The sequence below is a fragment of the Haemaphysalis longicornis genome, unplaced genomic scaffold (genome assembly GCF_048455015.1).
Source record: "Haemaphysalis longicornis isolate Haplotype H1 unplaced genomic scaffold, Haemaphysalis longicornis Haplotype H1 scaffold_3, whole genome shotgun sequence".
Taxonomy (NCBI): Eukaryota; Metazoa; Arthropoda; class Arachnida; order Ixodida; family Ixodidae; genus Haemaphysalis; species Haemaphysalis longicornis.
Genome location: NW_027526335.1, coordinates 199,466,984 through 199,480,203, shown reverse-complemented (window position 1 = coordinate 199,480,203; position 13,220 = coordinate 199,466,984). Strand labels below are relative to the sequence as shown.

Below are 13,220 nucleotides of genomic sequence, written 5' to 3'. Positions count from 1 at the left end.
AGATATCCGCCGATGCGTTGAGAAGTAATTTTTGACAAAATGACTCTTGATTTCGACAACATAATAGAAGAAGCGCCGTTGTCATTCACCCATTCACATGCTTTGGTTGGAGGCATACAGAACTCTTGTATATTAACTAACATTATAGAATAAGGTACCATTATTTGCCAACCAGATTTCTCTCGCTAGACAAATCACCATTTTTGAGACCGTTGCATTAGCCCTGGAATCGCAAGTATAAATTGTGCGGTGACCTTCGTCGAAACAATTTCTCGGGAGGGGTCGAAACTCTCACGGTTCAGTTACAAAGTCCGAAAATGGGAACGTTCGAGTTGGAATGCCTGCACGACTTTATTTCTGCAAGAACAACAGAAGTTCTACAAAATTTGTTAAAATGAATGTCACAGCTTTGAAACGAGAGAAGACACGTGATGGCCCAGAATAAGTGGGAAGCGCACTGTTGTCGGTAGCCCAACTTGTTCAACAAAGTGTAGTTATAGGGCCATGCGACACATCGCATCATGCCCTTCTATTAGGTTGCGCGCTGGAAGTCTTAAGCCGGAAATTACAGCGCACTACGTCAGCAAGTGACACAATGACTAAATTTCAATAACAGTGCATGACACGCTGACGGCTGTGCACATGCTCCGTGATGGGCATGCCTAGGCCTGGATGCCCTGAACGCCGCAGGCTGTCTGGCCTGCCTCAGCATGTTATGCCAGGTGTCAGGGTGCGCTCCTGTCAGGGATGCCATTCCATGCTCGAATGAAGCTGCAAGATCGGGATGGAGGCAGTTGGCTATTCTATAGCTGAGGCAACAAGCGGCCGGGTGAAGGACAGAAAGTATAGGTGGCGCGCAGTTGGGGGCCAATGATGGGGCGGAGGGTGCTGTAGAGATGTGTATTTGTCTGTAGTCTTCGTAGGGTGGTGGTTTGATCTTTGGATACCTTTGGGTGCTTTTGCTGGGTATTTTCTTCGGCCGAAAAACGAATGGACAAGAATGCCAGCATGGTTGATCAGTGGCTCGGTCTTGGGGGCACCAAGTTAGGTGGTTTCTTCTTCGCTAATGACCCGGTGTGAATGCACGCAAGCAACCGTACAAGCCACCTCATTACGATGGTAGGATTTATGTGCGAATATTCGCAGGAGGTATACTTGGTGAACCCGTGAGATAAACTATGTGACGCAAATCGCTGCTTAAGAGAAGCATTCGTGTAGTAATTACGGCAGGCTGCCGCTGCGTCTCTGAGCGATCGTACGGTAGAAAACACCGCCGGTGTTCCCGTCACTGTCGCAGCTTTAAATTACACAGGGTAAACATTGACTAAGTCCACATTAATTTATAGCCTTCAATCGCATCTTATTCTTTTTCCTCCACTTCGACAACAACGGGAAACAAAGTACCAAGACAATCGCCATAATTGAAATATGTGGACGATGAAAAAATATATTTTTGATGTGTTCCCTACGTTCATGTGTCCATTACCAATATGCTCTTAAGAAGGGCCATGGAAACAAAATATAAGTTTGGGTTATTAAAAGAATGGTTTGTGCGGTTCACAGTGATACTATTTTTATTGTGAACTTCTAACAAACAGCACAAATACTAAGTAAAACATAGAAAGTTGCGACTGGGGAGCCACTCTCTGGCGACGCCACTATGAATAAATGACACCACAGAATCTTGTTCGAAAGTTACAGCTCCTGGCCAAAGTCACCGAAGATGAATATGGCTGGGCGTTTGGTTTTCGGTCTCTACTTTTGCTTGGTAGGTTCACTTGCATGTTAACGGGAAGGTAACGCACCCATGGTCATCTCTTTAGTGTTGGCCTTTATTGCGTCTCACCTGCACGTAATGCACCCATCTAGCATAGACCATGGATAGTTTTAGCATATATGCACTTGCTCGGTTAGAAAACGCTGTTTTTGTGGCTTGACCAGAGCTGAGTGTGATACCAAACCTTGCTGTTTTTAAACAAACCTAGTTGTGGTTTGGCTTCACGCTCCTTTTTAAAGCACACGGTGATTTTCTGTCTCCACGCTTTTATGCGTGCGCTTGATCGTGGAATAATCCTGCCTAGCTTGTTACATACACGCCACTGGCGAATGCACTTAAGGGCTTTATTGGAATGGGCAAGAAGATTGCATTTAAAGACTTTTACTGCAGACTTGCATTATTTTATTGCACGCCTTCACACCTTTGCTCTAAATCATGAGGAGCGTACAGCAATGGCTTCCTAATAACTTAACACCATTGTAAGCTTTCAAGGTTGCTATACGTGAACCTAAAGGTTTAGCAGGAGGAGTACCGTACTTGGTAATGCGTGCCTGTTGAGCACACCGCAAACTTCCTGAGAGACAAAATATGGAACAGCGCACAAAATATTGCGGATGCCCTGGCCAAGTTTCTCTCTTTCTCTTTGGTAGACATTCTTATCCTTGAAAGCACAGCTGAAGATCGGTTGCTCTGTGTTTTAAACATTTTATAATTTAGACAATACGAGAAGAGATCGAAACAAATGAAACCAACCTGTGAGCAGGAATCCTTGGTGCATAGTTGCCCTAGTTTCTTTTGGTCTTTGGTGGTACCCCTTGAATACCATGGCACCCTTGATGCATATCTCTCCCTCGTAATACGGTCCGAGAATTTCACGTGTCTCTGTGTCGACAACCTACACAGTAAACAAAAAATGGCACCCAAGTAATTGATTGTTCCTCTTCACCGTCAAAACAGGCTGCAAAGATTCGTAGGAGAAACCTGCTGTAATGTTCAAGATTGAGATTTAGATATCAAAATTTTTTGATCAGTGCTTAATAAAACAAGTTTATTCAAAAGTAATAAACTTGGAGCCAACTCAAAATCAGATATTCCTTGTCTACGGTAGCTAGGTTGCAGCCAGTATTATGAGCAATTATACCATTTTTAACGCTTCCGCCACCATTGAGTGTTAAGAAAAAATCTTTCTTGATCTTCGACATATTTTTACATTTGTTAATCAGATGTTTTTCGTACCACAAAATTTATACATTTAAAATGAGCCATACTCAGAACTTCATCTTTCATTCAAGCATAAGACAGCGTCGGAGAGCAACTTGCAGTAAAGTTATCTTTCCGTTTGAGCACCGATTTTCGCGCAAAGGTACGTCCCATACCTATCAGTGAGGTGCGTATAGTGCGTACAAGGCGTCGGAGCCTTTTGTAACAAGTTCGTATGTTTATAAATGAATTATACAGGTTTTAGGGAAAATTACATTCTGAAAAACAGTTGCTAGACTAGATAAAGCAATTGTAGCCCAACAACAGCAATAGCTCGATAGGATTGTTTTTGTAGCCCAGAAAGAGTATTTCCGAAAGCAGTGATTTCAACTTTGCCAGTACCCCGAAAATGATGTATTTACACAACCGATATCAATCCTTTCCGTGTGAAAGCCACTTCTGCAATAGGAGTAGGTTATCACAATACCGATACGCGATTTAGATAATTCATTTAGAACCATATGAGGGTATCGATCAATAAATGTGGAATTTTGTCTCTCTTTTGCACAATTAGTACATAAACTATCACCACTCGAAGAATGCGATATCTGAAAAATAAAATTGCTGATTCGGTGCCGTTTTTGTGGTAGGGCATGTATTGCTCCTAATAAAAAGTAACCGAACTTTGCCAAAAAGCGGCGAAGTTTTAGCGGGAAGTCTCTCGGGTATTTTATATTATGCTTTGTTGTTCCTCTATCCACAGATGACAAAAAACTCCTATTCATTTATCTTAGGGAACATCCTGCAAAAACGTTATTCAATAAAATTTATTTTTAATTCAAAGTGGTCATGAAAGCAATCGTAAATAACATGGATATTTTGATATACCTGGTGGTGAGAAGCAAGACCATTTAAACACGTAAGCAAAGAACAGCATTTAGGAATTATTTATTGTTCTGGCGTGTTTTATGTGAACTTTTTATTTCCATAAGCTTAGAAATCCCACATGCATAGTTGGAACAATACATTCTATACGCTAATTTTTCTTTCCTTCTATTAGATATGATTTTTATTGGCGTATTTAGGAGAGCTTTCCCTCCTCTATATCCTTCGTGATGAGAAGGCATACAAAACCTTTCGACGGCTTTCACGAATATACGCTATATCAACAATAAGAACTGCGTTCCAAAAAACAATTTTTTTTTTGCGTACACTTCCTAATATTTATTTTATTTCGTATTGCATTGCACGTCTGATGGAATTGTCACGAGCACTTAGGAAAAAATAAGGAATATGATTCGTCACACTTAACATCTTAAAAATACAATTGTGGTTGCACCCTGTTACGAGCTGTCCCCGCCTTATTACACTAGCTAGTACCTAGTAGCCCGTAACATCGAACCCAGGTTGCATGCATGGAAGTCGCATAGTTTCTCACATAACTTTTGAAAACCTAATGCGTCCAAAATATTGCAAACCGCCGACGTGCAACATTACCCACACTTCCTACAAAAGTTTAGAGTATTTATGTTGGGGAATAACCGGGTTGTTTTCGGCGCCTGAAAAGATTTTTGAATAGGCCAAAGAGTGTTGATGGCTGCGGGAACGAATTATGCAACGTACTTACCTTCAGAATCGGGGGTAGAACAGAAAGAGCCCACGATATTTTATGTGAACTATTTTCTGCCGTACCGCTAGCAATAGATGGCCGCAACACAACGCAGCAGCAAGTCCGCCTTTAACGGGAACAATTTACACGGCGGTTGTCCCCGCAGTTCGCGTAGCCTGCAATTTACACTCAGAATGCCCTAAAGAGTGTGCCTAAACCAAACTGTCGTAATACTAGCCATGCATTTCTTATTACCTATACCAATGCACCACTAGTTTATATTGTGACATCTTTCCTCCTTAGCATACATTTGGTACACACATTGTTGATTTATCTTGTTATGTCAGGGCTATTTTATTGGTAGGAATAATGGAGAACATTATGCAGTGAGAAGAAGAGAACAGGCAAAGGCGTTTTCATAAACAAAGCACATTTTCTTCTCGGATATTTATTGGCTGCCGAAACAACTATTTGCCTTGCTTCTTCTTTGTACTATTCAGCTATATTTACCTTTTTACGTAACTTTCTCTAAAACTTGACTGGTCACAAATATTCCCCGCTGTTATCCTGATGTCTAGTCTCTTCAGCCTGACAAGAACAGAGACAAGTAGAGGAGAAAATAAGTACCTTCATTTGCATAAAAGCCACTGGTTTTCCAATTTTTCGGAAGTCTTCGAGTGTTGGTGGTGCTATACATATGCCACCCAGCGTCTCGGAAAGTCCGTATCCTGCAAAAATACATAAATGCTGCTCAGGTTCCCGGTGAAGAATGGCCTATGTCACAAAATGTCATGAGGACGGAGGAACGGAAGCTTACTAGGCTTTTCTTAGGTCAAACTAATCTTGTCTTCATTGTGCTGCTTGCTTTCATAACGATGTTTTGTATGCTTGCTGCTTTATTCTTGCTTTCAAAGTTTAAGCTTTTATGCCGTTTTAAAATGTGCTTCGAAATATTCATTACAGTAAAATGTTTTTTTTCTTTTCTTTGTTATATTCTCAGGTTTTTACCTCCCCATGGTGAATCACTGTGTGTCACAATAAATAGCTGACCCTAATAAATGACCGGAAACGCGATCACGGTGATGTGGCAGTATGAAGATTTCAACGAGCTTGTTTCCATGAAGCGCTGTCGTGAATGCATGGTGCGTTCAAACGTTTTCGTGAAACGCAGATGACGCGAGGTTTTATGCAGTCCGCCAAACTTGAACGTGGAATGTAATATAATATCTAGACAGAAAATTGGCCATGTCAGTAGGAGACAGCCGTCTGCAATACGTTTTGCCACCTCCTAGTCAATCTTAGTAGTAGTAAAATAAAAATGCACATGCACCAAAAATGGCTGTATTCTGTGTACAATTTTTAGGCTGGATCGTTTCATCCGTGTATGACGGGATAATTGGAGGTTAATGGGAGAGAACTGTGCCCTGCAGTGGGCTTAGATAGGCTGCTGCTGATGATGCTGATAAGGACAGAATGCAGTATGGCGAGGTTTTGCAGAGAGTTGAACTAATTCGCCTAATTCATTTGGGAAGATCTGCCGGTGAACTGAGACTGTCTGAGAAATAATGGTTGTGGTCTACACAACATAGATAACCCACAGCTGTCCCTCAACAAAACCAGGTTGATTTGGAAATGAACCATGCAGGTTAGAATTCCCCCCTTTTGGCTTTATTAAGACATGCAACAAATAGTCGCTTTCAATTCAGCCGAAAAAAGTAAATTGCCCTGCTATATTAGTGCTTCCAAACATCCTCGAAGTTGTTTACAAAACGTAGAATAGATATAAATTCTTCTTTTTACTTTATTCGTTTATTTCTTGAGAACACGAAATAATACAAGAGTAATCCTCTTGAGCTTCGTTCCGCTCACTGCTGTTAGCTCTGCCTAGTGTTATGTCAAAGCGCTAGTGGACGGAATTTAAGCAGAACCTCAACTTGTCTAAAAGTACGTTGAAGGGTTACTTATTGTTACGGGACTCACGTGAGCAACGCCTCACAGCACCTGACCCCAGAACACGGACGACGATGACAAAGTGCCTGGCGCGCACCTTGTGCGCTCTTTTATCCGTTCAGTCAGAACTAACCCTGATCTTTGTGTTTGGGCACTTAAAGGTTGACGAAGACATTTGCTAGACATCCGACCTAGAAGGAGAATTTCTCACGGTGCCAGAAGCTTTAGCGCGCCAGCATAAGAATGCAGGCATCAAGTTGAACCAGAGCTTTAGGATGAATGTTTCTACATGGAGCAATATATCACGTCTCTTCCTAAAGATTTGCAATTGCAAGTCTCACTTTTAATATGCTACAGCTAATGCTCGACAGTTGCTCATGTCATGGTTGCTCTCGAACGGTTGTTGCAACATGCACCGGTAGAAACGTTGTGTATTTCGTTCTTAGGGCACATCATGCCGAATGCTTAATACAGGCTTTTAAACGGAAACATTGAACTAAATCGCAACATCACACCCGACCGCTGTTTCTTGGTTAGCAGGGAAGATTGAATTTGATGGGTCTAGTGGTACCTCAGGAAATATCGTTTTAACGCACTAGCATTCTTTCCTAGACACCTCAGCAATCATGTGGACATGCTGGCTCCTTTGATATTGTGAACAGGTTACCAAACGTCTGATGCTAAGAATTGCAGTAATCGTTTACACATGTACACACTCAACTTCGAAAAAACCTTAAAGCACTGCAGTTGAAACAAAATATGCCGACAGATTCCATGAGCTTATACCTTGCCAAGGCAGTTGTCGATAAAAATAAAATTTGTCCACAGAAGGCACTTTTCTTACGTTTGTTAGTGAAGTTTCAGTATTCACTATATGTATTCAAATAGATGTGTGATTTAGAGGAACAATGAAAATCGCAGAGCAGTTACTGTTGACTACTAGTACCTGCTATATTGAAAGCTCTTACTGGTAATACTGTGCGACGAAGTTTTAATAAATCCGGCTGAAACAGCACCGGGAGCTCGCTTCTCGCTTTGTGTTGGTGGTAGACTGCGTGAACCCAAAATAGTTTTCACCGTAAAAACGCATTTCACAGATGTTTCGGTGTCACCACGAGACAAAACTTAGGTGTAGGTAGTTCAGTTGATAAAGAAACAAATCGCCAAACAAAAATGTGCAAGGGCCAAAAAAATCACAAAAACATCACCAAGACCACGACAGTGAACATACAAACAAGAACGCGGTTTTTGCCTAAGTAGCGTTGTCCAACCTGGTAGGTTGGTAATCAAAAACATATTGACTGTGCCAGTCCGCACATACACCCGGAGAAACTACAGCCCCACCGAGGAACGTAATTGAGGACATGCGATGAGATTTTTCAGCGCCAACCAATATTTTTGATCACGGCATTTGCTTAATGATCATTTCTCGGAAAAAAACTCCTAGAAGATAAAGGCGGCTGTTCTAAGCGTAATGTTTTGTGTATAATAATTACACCCAAGTTGTTGCACCCTAACCCTCGTATTCGGAATGCCCTCCTCTACTGAAGCCTGCAGTCGAGGAGATTCTTGGAAGCTATTTTTCCATGTAAAAGCAATGCGGTATCCTAAGATCAGTCGAGTGGAGGGAGCACATGAAGGAGGGAGCACTCAGACTACAGCGATAAAGGTCGTCCGTGGTACAGTTGAGACAAAATAATGTGACGTAGCAGCGCGAAATTCGTCATGCATGGGGTGGCGCTATTGCGGCTGCGAGTTGTACTATGTGCATTACACAGGTCACTTACAAACGCCTGCTGGTACATCGGAGGTCGCTAATCTTGGTTTATTCGGGACCGTGGATAACATCAAATCTGTGGCAGCTAGAACGCATGCGCCAGTACCACCCAAAATAATACCAGCAAGATGTAACAAAAGCCTTACATAATACTACAAGGAACGCAGCCATAAGTTCTAGAAGGCGAAAGTTATGTATACCTTTACAAAATTTGACTAAGATCGATGCAACCTGCTACCTGACAATTTGTCAGTGTAACGGTCCGCGCGAAGAATTCTGCAGAACGGATGAAGCTGAAAACATGAGGGTAAAGACAAAAGAATACAAACAATAAATTTTAGTTTTGGCGGCAGCTTGACACTATGCTTCCGATATTTGCAAATACGTTGACACTTAATTTCTTAAGAAATAACTCCGCGTGTAGGGCACGCAGTGGAAGAAGCGCAGCTGATCTTTCACCCATGCTTATTTGAAACACGCATTCGTCGTACGTTGGTTAGGGGCGTTCGTAGGTGTTTTGGCTTCATTATTGGCTACTATGATCGCACAAAATACCGTTTATTGGAAACAATTTTCTCCCGCTAAAGCATCAGCGCCGCACAGACAGTTGCATGTTGACAGCACACAAATCAAAATTATAATTTAAACTCAAGAAAAACAAGTACGATACCGCGTGTGACACCACCCAGGCCAAGCTTTTCGGAGATGGTCTTCATAACTGAAGCCGGAGCTGTCCCCCCTCCGATAATCACTTTTTTCAGGCTCTTTAAATTGCCGTGTTGAAGAAGCGGATGTTGCGCCACCTGCACAGCTGTCGCTGGGTGAAGTATGGTTGATGTAGCCTGTTTTAAACGAAACAATGCGTTGGAAGTTATTAGCACACCAGACGGCCCATTATCGGATATCACTTACACAACAAGAAACATAGTTATTATAACGAATGTTTTCAGTACTATAACAACGCGAAACCTGCCGAATGACCAAATTCCCCGCATTTCGTCAGTAACTACAGAGAAAGTACCCCTTGGAAGGCTCTAAAGTTCCTAACTGGGTCATAACTGCCACAAAACAGTAATGAAGCAAAACTGGAGTATAAAACAATTTTTATACTCCTTTTGTTGTTGCAATAGAAAGGCGTTCGAACGGTGCCGGTTTTTATGTGTTAAATTGTGGGGCCCTACCAGTTTCGGGAGTTATAGCCAACCCAATATACAGAAGACGTTGTGCACGCAATAATTTGTAATCTTCAAGTATATTCAAACACGAAACAGCTTTGCGTAATATGCATATGATAATTTGTGAATAGGTATTGATGCATCAGTAGGAAAGCTTTTCGATGTTCTAACAGCCTTTTTTGGCTAAATGCGCCGTTTCTCATGAAGAGTATCATCCGTATTCTTCTTAAATGTAACGGCTATCGCCGAGTTGCTCCGCAATTGGTAAAAGTACACTGAAAGATATAAATCAACAATTCATGAAAAACCCCGCGTTGGTCTTGTTCTCTGTATCAGTTTGCGGCTCCTAGACCACCCGTCTTTGAAGACCGCTATAGCGTGAGACTTTCTATAGCACACGCTTTAACTAGTGCGGAGAAAAAGTATTCAGGTACGCCAGTGTGCGGTGAGTTGCGCACATACCAGTACATGTACAATAATTAGGCAGCGCAACAATGCAGACGAGCGAATTAGCAGGCCCGGAGCTAAACCCGCCACAGCCGTGCAGACTCCCAATACAACGCGACAGTAGGAAGCCGCGACGCAAATCGAAGGCATACGAAAGCGTAAGTCAGAATGAACCATGAAGAAAAATGTGTCAAGGAGCAAATGAATGAAGCCATTCGAGAAGGCAGGGCAGAACCAAAGCGTCGCAGGCGTTTCATTCCGTAGTAAGGCTTTTACTTTTGCTATCACAGGAAAAAGCCTAGTGGTTCGCACACTTTAACCCCGTGACTGTTTAAGAGTGAGTTCTATCCGCATCAGAGTCGGTCAAATCTCGGCGCCGCAGAGTGCACAGAAGGAAAATGCCTGGCCAGAAGTTTGCGGGAAAGTGCCCATGAGGCATGGAGTCGACAAAGAGGTGTGGGGAGAGAAAGAAACGCTTCAAGTGACCGGTATCGAACCTCGATCCCTCGCTTTATGAAATGGGAGTCTATCCAATTGCGATATCATCGCATTCGGGCCGCTCAGCATTTCCTTTGGGTTCGTAGCGTGGGTGCTGTCCTCGGACTTTGTAACTTTGGATTTTGGACTTAACGGGGATGAATTGCGGATTTTGATTTGACTCAGTTTGCACGGAGGAAGCTGCGTCTAGTGATGGCCTAAGCCTTGACGTGCAGGTGTTCTCCTAGTTGAAAAAGACGGCATGGGCATGTTGGCATCAGTGTTCGATATACCGATAAGACCGGCAGACTTAAGAAAAGCAAAGTTAAAGATGGTGAATACCACCAGGTCCGCTGTTTCCCATGTACTCACATATCAATTGAAAAGTTGGCCGCATATTTTAAACAGTGTCGGACGTTTTTTTCGCATTAATTTAATTTTCACAAAGATGTTCAGTGCTAAGTTTCAACACGTGCATTAGATTGTGCTAAAGCGGTACGTTTTACGAATAAGTGCCAGCCAATGCATCAAGGTTTACCTGCTTAAGCGGTTTTTTAAAGCGAAACTTTTTATGCCCCACTTGTGCCATGGATCGTAACACAAAAACGCACTGTAAGAAATCCAACTTTAGGGAATGGGTTTCCACAAGAGCACATGATGATTGTGAGACGCACAGTGCCTCAAGAAACAAACGCTTCCAGTGATCGAAATCGTACCTCGGCCCCGCACGTTATGAAGCCGACGTATATCCGACTGGGCCATTCCGCAAAAGTGGAATCAGTTTCGATTTTACACTATGAATTTGAATCAAGTTGCACAGAAGAATCTGCGTTTCAACCATCGTTCTCTTAAATAAGAGGATCTGGTTTTCTTAGGACAAACCAACCGAGTCAACTTTCATGCGTAATAATGGTTGAAGTGTAGCACAATCACTGGAAAAAAGCAACTCGCCGTACTGAAAAAAGTCGGAGTTGCTAGTGAAATAAATACTTCGATAAGGGTCGCCTCCATTTTAACGAAAATGTAGACACAGTAGAACCTTGTTGATACGTTTTAAAAGAAAAAAAAAACGGGATAGAGAAACGTACTACCTATGAAGGCGTATGATCCACCGCGGTAAACAAAAGCAATCGAGAGACGAGCATGGGTACTTAATGGCCTGTGTCACTTGTACATGTCTGTCAACGTCTGCTGGCGCATGCTGGGGCCCTTTGAGAGCAAGAGTTCTTTCCCTAAACATTGGGAATTTTTGTCCGCACTGCCATCGTCCTGCGGGCGAAGGTTACTCAGCACCGCTTCCAAGCCGACTATGGCGTGAGTATATATGGCAGGCCCAGACGCTATCTCTGCCTCCCCATCGTCGCCGCCATCTTTCTAGTAGTCTTCGGCCAGCGCAGGTATGATGGCTAGAAGGGGAGGTGGCAGCTTTGGCCGCCAAGGAGTGTAGCAAGCGATCATGCCAGCAGCGGCGGCGCTGCTGTCGTCACTTAGATGGGTCTCGCGCCTGAGGGCTGAGCGGCTGTGCATACGGTATGGGGGTACGATGGGTCTCGCGACGGGCAACTGCACGTACAATACATGCACCCGAGATTTATTTGCGTGACATTTGAACAGCGCTTAATTGCGCGACACCTGCTCATCGCATATCCTAACGAGCTAAAATGCTGAAAAACAAAAACTGTTTATTCGATATCTGTCTCATCCGATCAACGTATACCTGGCGATGAATGGCGCATTCTGTTGAAATTAACGACTCGCTGTCGAGCTCAATTGTAATGAACACACATTTTTTTTGCAGCCTGCTAGCGAACGCGCACAATATCGAGACTTAGTCAGCTTTCCGTTGCTCCTAAACAGAAACTACGCATATTTCTCGGCAGCAGTGACAAGTAAACAGTCACGTATGAGCTAGCTGCTACTGTAGCATAGGGACTTTGAAACTGTGATTCACGACGCCGGTTAGGAGGGTTTGATTTAGCTTATGCCTATGCTGCAAGTCCCATTTTGCGTCTCTCTCTCTCTCAAACACACACACACACACACACACACACACACACACCCACACACCCACCCACACACACACACACACACACACACACACACACACACACACACACATGCATGCACGCACGCACGCGCGCACGCACGCACACACACACACGCACGCGCGCACGCACGCGCGTACGCAGACGCGCGCGCACACGCACACGCACACAAAAAATTCTGGAGAGCATCAGGTGTTTGATATTTGTGCGCTAAATTTGAGACACATAGGCGAAATATTTACACAACTATCAGACGTAAAACGCTGCTTTGTTTTTATCAGTACGGGCGAACTAGCCTGGCTAGACGGAGTTCGGGATACATTTTCGAGCAGAAAATAGACAAGGCCGTTGCAAAAGCAATAACGAGCATTTATTTGCGCGGTGCGTCACCCACTTATGAAGGCAGCAATTGACTGTCAACAAAGCAGCATAGCTGGGCAGATGAAAATGGATTTCAATGGATATTTGAACGTCATCGACATACATCAAGCAGGACATGGTTGGCGGCAGTGCCTTTCGGAGAGAGTTCATCTTAACTATAAACAAGGTGCAGCTCAATACGCCACCTTGAGGCACGCCATTCTCCTGCACGTGAACGTTTGAGAGTGCCGTACCGACTCTGACACGAAATGTTCGTTCAGACAGGTAACTGGAAAGAGTGTTCACCATGTTACCTGTTACACCATAGGATTTTAGGTCTGCAAGAATGCCATAACGCCATGCCGTATCATAAGCTTTCTCAAAATCAAAAAATACGGTCATG

At 43.3% G+C, this 13,220-nt stretch overlaps 1 pseudogene across 1 annotated transcript in view; it reads right to left on the bottom strand.

Annotated features, from left to right (window-relative positions):
- LOC144175639 (luciferin 4-monooxygenase-like) overlaps positions 1 to 13,220 on the bottom strand; it is a 48,616-nt pseudogene that overhangs the window by 17,890 nt on the left and 17,506 nt on the right. The window contains exons 6-8 of the transcript XR_013323665.1: positions 8,984 to 9,155; positions 5,214 to 5,314; positions 2,531 to 2,672 (exon numbers count right to left, since the gene is read on the bottom strand). The product of XR_013323665.1 is annotated as a luciferin 4-monooxygenase-like (transcript). The remainder of the gene's footprint in view (positions 1 to 2,530; positions 2,673 to 5,213; positions 5,315 to 8,983; positions 9,156 to 13,220) is intronic.